The 6404-nt window shown below is 28.7% G+C and overlaps 1 pseudogene across 1 annotated transcript; it reads left to right on the top strand.

Annotated features, from left to right (window-relative positions):
- Window positions 1-5916: 5916 nt before the first annotated feature.
- Window positions 5917-6005, top strand: BDBG_16943 (annotated as a pseudogene). The gene has a single exon. The product of its transcript is annotated as a tRNA-OTHER (tRNA).
- Window positions 6006-6404: the final 399 nt, after the last annotated feature.

Below are 6404 nucleotides of genomic sequence, written 5' to 3' on the forward strand. Positions count from 1 at the left end.
ACTCTAGAGAGATTTATTTATACTATAAGTGATTCTATGAAATAGTCAGATTACTCTAGTAACTAAAGAGTGATTGTAAATTATAAGTCTGAATCTTTCTATATAACTATAAAGAGTGATTGCAGACTGCAGATATCTTAATTCTATAATTCTACAGAGTTAGTGAAAGAATGAAAAATTTCTTACATCTCTACAGTGTCAAAGATTAATGATTTATAAGAATGAGTGAAAGATTAACTCATGAATACTTCTCTTTAATGAGAATAATCTCACAGAAAGTAATTCATCTGCAGAATGAATCTGTATAATAGTTACATAAGAATCTTGCAGAAAAATGATTGAAGATTAACTGAAACTCTTCAGATTGAAAGATGCAAGATGAATCTGTATAATAATTATATAAGAATCTCAAGAAAATGATTGAGAGTCAACTGAAATTTTTCTATATAAAAGATATAAGACAAATCTGTATAATAGTCAGGGAAAGATCTGCAGATTATAAAAAACCTTATAAAATATAAAACTAAGTAACAGACTCTTTTCTCTTTATAGTAACAAATAATTTTTCCTCACTAAGATTTTTTATAGATATAAAGATTTTTTTAATGAGAATTATTGCAGTGCTGAGTCTGATTCTATGAAATCACTCAGTGAAAGACTTGACGGATGAAGTCTTAGAGAGAGAGAGATATATAAGAAATCTTACTTCTTATAGATTCTTTATCTCAATTTTTATCTCTTATATAATTAATAGAGTTAGTGACTCTTAACTACATACAACTATATAGACTAAAGTTCATGAATACTATTCACAACTCAGCTTGAATACTATTATATATTTAATTTCTTCATTTATCTTTCTACTGTGAATACTTCTAGTAGCTGTCAGTACATATCACGCCAAGCTGTAAACATCTGAATAATCACCTGCGAGCTCTTATTCTTACAATTAGTTAATGAGTCAATGACATCTTCATCTACACTTAGATTTATGAGTATGTTTAATCTTCATGACAGGTAGAGAGTAAGATCAGAAGTATTAAAATATGTAAAAGTATCTAGATATTTCTTCAGTATTTATACTATCTCTGATTCAGTCAGTGTTGAAATTATCTGTGTAGAGATTTCTTATTGAGTTAATTATTGAATTCTATATATTAATGTTGTTGATTCACATGCAGATCAGCTATTTATTACTATTATATTTTCAATATTACTCAGAGTCACTGCAGTACTATATCTATACTAGTGTTTGAGAGTTCTTTATATTATTGATACATATAGCTATATTGTTTATCAGATATATAGTATTTATGTTTAAGAGTTCTGTGAAATCAGAAGAAGTATAATTATATAAATATTTCATATATCTAAGATATCAGAACTCTCAGGTCTTTCACTAATATTCTCTTCATAAGATCTTATTACAGAGTCAGAGTGACTGATAAGTAAGCTTCTATCTACCTAGTAGAGACTCAGTGTTTACTTAGATACTCTGTAATCATTTGTTTTATTATTATTATATATTATTACATTTTCAGATATCTTTTTAATAAGTAATTGTTTCTAATAGAAAGATAATGAATATTTTTCAAGTGTAAGAAGTCTACATTCAATAGATTGACATTAAGATATAGGTCTTATATACCAAAAGTACTTCAGTGGCTGAATGATTAATGCAGTCATCTGATAGCACCTTGGCATGAGAAATCAAGACATGTGAGTTCAAAATCCGCAGGGAATACATTAAATTCAGAACTCAAGCATCTCAGGTTTCTAATAAATACAGAGGTGTATAAATTGCTTCAATAAAATTCCTCTATATTTCTGAGCTGAGAAGTTATTATCACATGTATCTAATTATCACTTCTTTGTATTTTCCTATGTTCTTATTATCTTAGTGTGGTCTCAAACCCTGTTTTCCTTCTGTATAATTAACACTTGACCTGTATTTAACATCACGCAAGGACTCATTATAAGCTCTGCTTGAATATGAGTATAATGGAAGAATAATAATAATAACAATAATAATATATAACAAAAGTGAAAAATGTTAGAGAAGGTAAAAAAAGAGAAAGTGTAGAAATCAGTGATTGAAGTGAATATTTATACATGTATAAGATGAAGCTTTAGAGTAAGAGAATAGAAACTCTGTGAGTTTCTCAGTTAATAATCAGTAACTGAGAATCGGAGCTTTTAGTCGAAATCTATAAAGTGTAATAAAATAGTCTATATAATCGGATGCAGTCTGTCACAGCCATCTATATTTGTATAACAGTATGTAAGACTCTGTCAGACCTTGCTTAATATATCTAATTAAACTGAATCAAGATCAGTTGTATAGTACTCTTATAAAATGCAGATATTAAGTTAAAGATGTAATTAATTAATTAATTAATCTATCTTGACTTATACATTTATTTTACTATAAATAGCTTTAGCTTTTGTATAAAATTAGATATAATAGATAGTGTATAGATAATATAAGAAGTAGATCTTTATATATAAAAGATTTATATACTTTTAATATATTTATCTATAACACTTATTCTGATAGTAACTTATTCTCATCTTCTATGTGTTTGAATCTCAGTATAAGATTATGCAGCTTATTACTGCAACTGACAGCATAATTTAATTTATTCTTTAAAGAATGAATAATATAATTTAAATACAGTTACTCACTCACTGAGTCTGATTATATACATTCTTTTCACAGTTTTAGCATTTTCTTGAAAATATCATTTATCATATCTTTCAGTAAGTAACTGTTTTAAATAACATGTTCACTGAAAGATCTGACTCTGTATAGTTTTATTAAAATCATACTGAATCACACTATGTTTATTATTGCAAGAAAGACTGACTATAATATCTCTAAGATGAATATCATACTGATCACTCAGTAATAAGTATATCATCTTCAATACTAATTATCAGACTGTTTATTGAGAAAAGTTCAGATAGTAATATATTCAGTATTGATAACATAAATTTAGTCAACAGTATAGTTATTCAGGTTTGACATTATGAAACTCGAAGGAAATCAAATAAATCAGATTAAAAGGTTAATATTTCGAAATATAGTTACTTAAACTTCAGAAATTCATGTGTTAATGACCACTGCTTCATCATAAACTCGCTCAATTTTTCAAATAAGAACCCGCCAATAGATTCATCAAAAAGCCCTCGATCATACAAGCATTTTGACCCCATCGCTGACCGCATATCCCGTGTGGTGGTTGAGTTATCCAGCCAAATGTGAACCAGACATTGTTCAAAACTCCTGTGTGGGATTATCCCCTGTTCACCCCTATCACACCACAACCCTAGGTCAAATTGTCATACAAATTGTAAGATGAAGAGACCTAGTCATATGCATCAATCTTCTTGATTTTGAAACATTCTCAATCTGTAATTCTGAAGATATCTGAGAAGCAATCTCTGTAAAAACCCTGTCTATTTTTGACATTTCAAAACATTAACATCAAGTCCCACTCTTGTACCGCCCTTGTTAATCTGGCCCATTTGCAGCAGACAAATACAAAAAGATACCTCAGTAATAATATCAAGCATATGATTAACAGATATATCTGAAGTGCAATCTTCACAAAAACTCTGTCTGTCTTTGATGTATTAAGATATCAACACCAAGTCTTACTCTTGTACCGCCTCTTTCAATCTAGCTTATCTCTGGTAAAAAATACAAAAAGATACCTTAGTAACAGTATTCAATATATAATCAGTGAACAATAACATATTAACAACTATAAAATCAGTATATTTTAAGATCTGACTGAACCTTTAATCTCTGCACAGTGAGATATATTAAATCTAGTTTTAATATCTTAATATTTAATAGATTCTGCAAGAGATTGAGAACAGCAATACTAGATTTCTATTGAATTTGAGTATTAACTTTATATTAATATAATTATTGACAAAGTCTTCTATCTTGAGATATAAATAATCAGTTTCTCTACATCTCACTGACAATATTTATATTATTATATAGAAACAGGCTTAAATTCTTTATAATATCAAGACTCTGAAGAGAAAAAGTCTTGATAGAAGATATACAGTAGTATATATCTTAGTAGTTTCTATCTTACTCTTCTACAGCAGTTAATACAAAAAAAAGTTTTTTACTTCTCTTGAAAAAGTAAGGTGTTTTTATCTGAGTTTTATACAATATTTTTACAAAGAATTAAAAACAGAGTTGTTTTCTATTACAATTTCACATTCTTTTAAGTAAAAATTACTTTTTCAGTGACTAAAGAGGTCTTATTAATACTTAATTCTTTTTTATACTCTTTATTAACTGATTTGAGTTGCACACTTGTTGTGTGAGAAGAATTGAATGATTTAGAATAAAATTAAATAGTTTTAATCAATTTCTCTGTAAAAAATTAACTTATTTTTTATCAGTTTTACTCTCAAAAACTGTCATATTATCTGATTTATTATTAATTAATATCATACTTTTTCTCACAGTATCTCAAGAAAGAGATTGTAAAGATTTTATTAATTTATCTTAAAAATCAGTTTTAGTTTATTAGATTCTCTTTAAAAATCTAAACTAGTTACTGAACTAGTGTGAAAAAAAATCAGATGTTTTATATATAAAAGTGTTTCATACTTCTTTTGAAATAGTCTGATCAACTTTTCAATTGAAATTAGACTGATAAATCTCTCAATTGAAATAGTCTGATCAGCTTTTCATTGAGTGAGAAAAATAAGTTTAAAAATACACTTAGTTAATGTGGAACAAGATGCTTTCTCAGATGCTATTTCTGAGATTGAAATTCTGAAGAAAAGAAAGAAAGAAGAAATAGAGAAATAACAAGTTCTTGAAATACAAGAGCTTGAAAAAGCCAGTAAAATTCTTGAAAAACAGTGTTTGATTGAGATAAATAAAGAAGTTCTGTTAATTCTTCATACTCAGGCTAGACAATCACAGAAAGTGATCAAGTTCAAGCTTGAAATTACAGATATAGTTCAAAAAACATTGAAGATTTCTAGTACAATCATTGACTCTTCTGCATCTTTTTCTTTTTCAAATCAGAAAAAAATATACGCTCAAGCAGCAGAATCTGCTGTTTCTAAACCTACTGTCTCAAAACCTGCTCAAAACTCTGAAAGTACTCAGAGAAAAAATACTCATACTTCTCTTCATAAGAAAGAAGAGAAGAAAATGTAAAAGAAGAAAAATGTTCAAATCTTCAGAAATAGAAGACTTATTCTCAAAGTCTGAAATAGAGAGATTTTGCAGAAGAACAAGCTGAACTTAAATCTCATTTTTAAAATTAGAAATGAAATCAATCAGCAGTTCTTTTCTCAGTTAATATATTATATTGAATTTTAAAAACTAGTTGTAGCTTCAATTGAGTTATCTTTCTTTGAAAATTCCATCATTCTAACTACAATGCCTGAATTCAGTGCAGAATTTTTTATTGAGAATAAGAATATCTGAAAATCAGCAATAGAATCTCTGTTAAATACAATAATTCTATCTAAGAGAGATGAAAAGTGAGATAAATTCATTCTTCATGATATTTCAGTTGAAATTTTTAACTATGAGAAAGAAATACTACTTCTTAAAAATAAGTAAGAAGAATACAATTCTATTCAACTGAGAAAGAAGCCTGTATAACTGAATTCAGTTGAATTCAGATAAATCAGAAGAAATGCCTCTGTTCTAGTTTATACAAAAACACTTAAATAATCAAAAATCTCTGAAGTAAGAGTAACAGATTTGAAAATGAGAGTTCATAAGTACAAAGACTCAACAATGAATGTCAAAGCACAAACATAGTATTCAAACTGTCAAAGATATAAACACTTTGCAATCTCTTGTTTCAGAGACTTAAAATGTAGATTCTGTGCCAAAGATCACAAAACTAGTGAGTATAAATAGCCCCGGTGGCCGAATGGTTAATGCGGCCACCCGGTAGTGCCTTGGCGTGGGAAACCAAGGCGCGTGGGTTCGAAACCCGCAGGGGATACATTAAATCCGGAACTTAAGCACCTCAGGTTCCTAATAAATACAGAGGTGTACAAATCACTCCAATGAATCGCTCTATGTTCCTGGGCTGGGAAGTTATTATCGCATGTATCTAATTGTCACTCCTTTGTATTTTCCTATGTTCTTGTTATCTTGGTGTGGTCTCAACACCTGTATTTCCTCCTGTATAACCAACACTTGACCTGTATTTAACATCACGCAAGGACTCATCATAAGCTCCGCTTGCATATGAGTATAATGGAAGAATAATAATAATAATAAGTGAGTATAAATATGAAATATACTCAAAAAGAGATGAAATCTGTCATTATACTGCCTCAGTAACCGAATGGTTAATACGGCCACCTGATAGAGTCTTGGCGTGGGAAACCAAGACATG

This window comes from Blastomyces gilchristii, assembly GCF_000003855.2.
Source record: "Blastomyces gilchristii SLH14081 genomic scaffold supercont1.6, whole genome shotgun sequence".
Taxonomy (NCBI): domain Eukaryota; kingdom Fungi; phylum Ascomycota; class Eurotiomycetes; order Onygenales; family Ajellomycetaceae; genus Blastomyces; species Blastomyces gilchristii.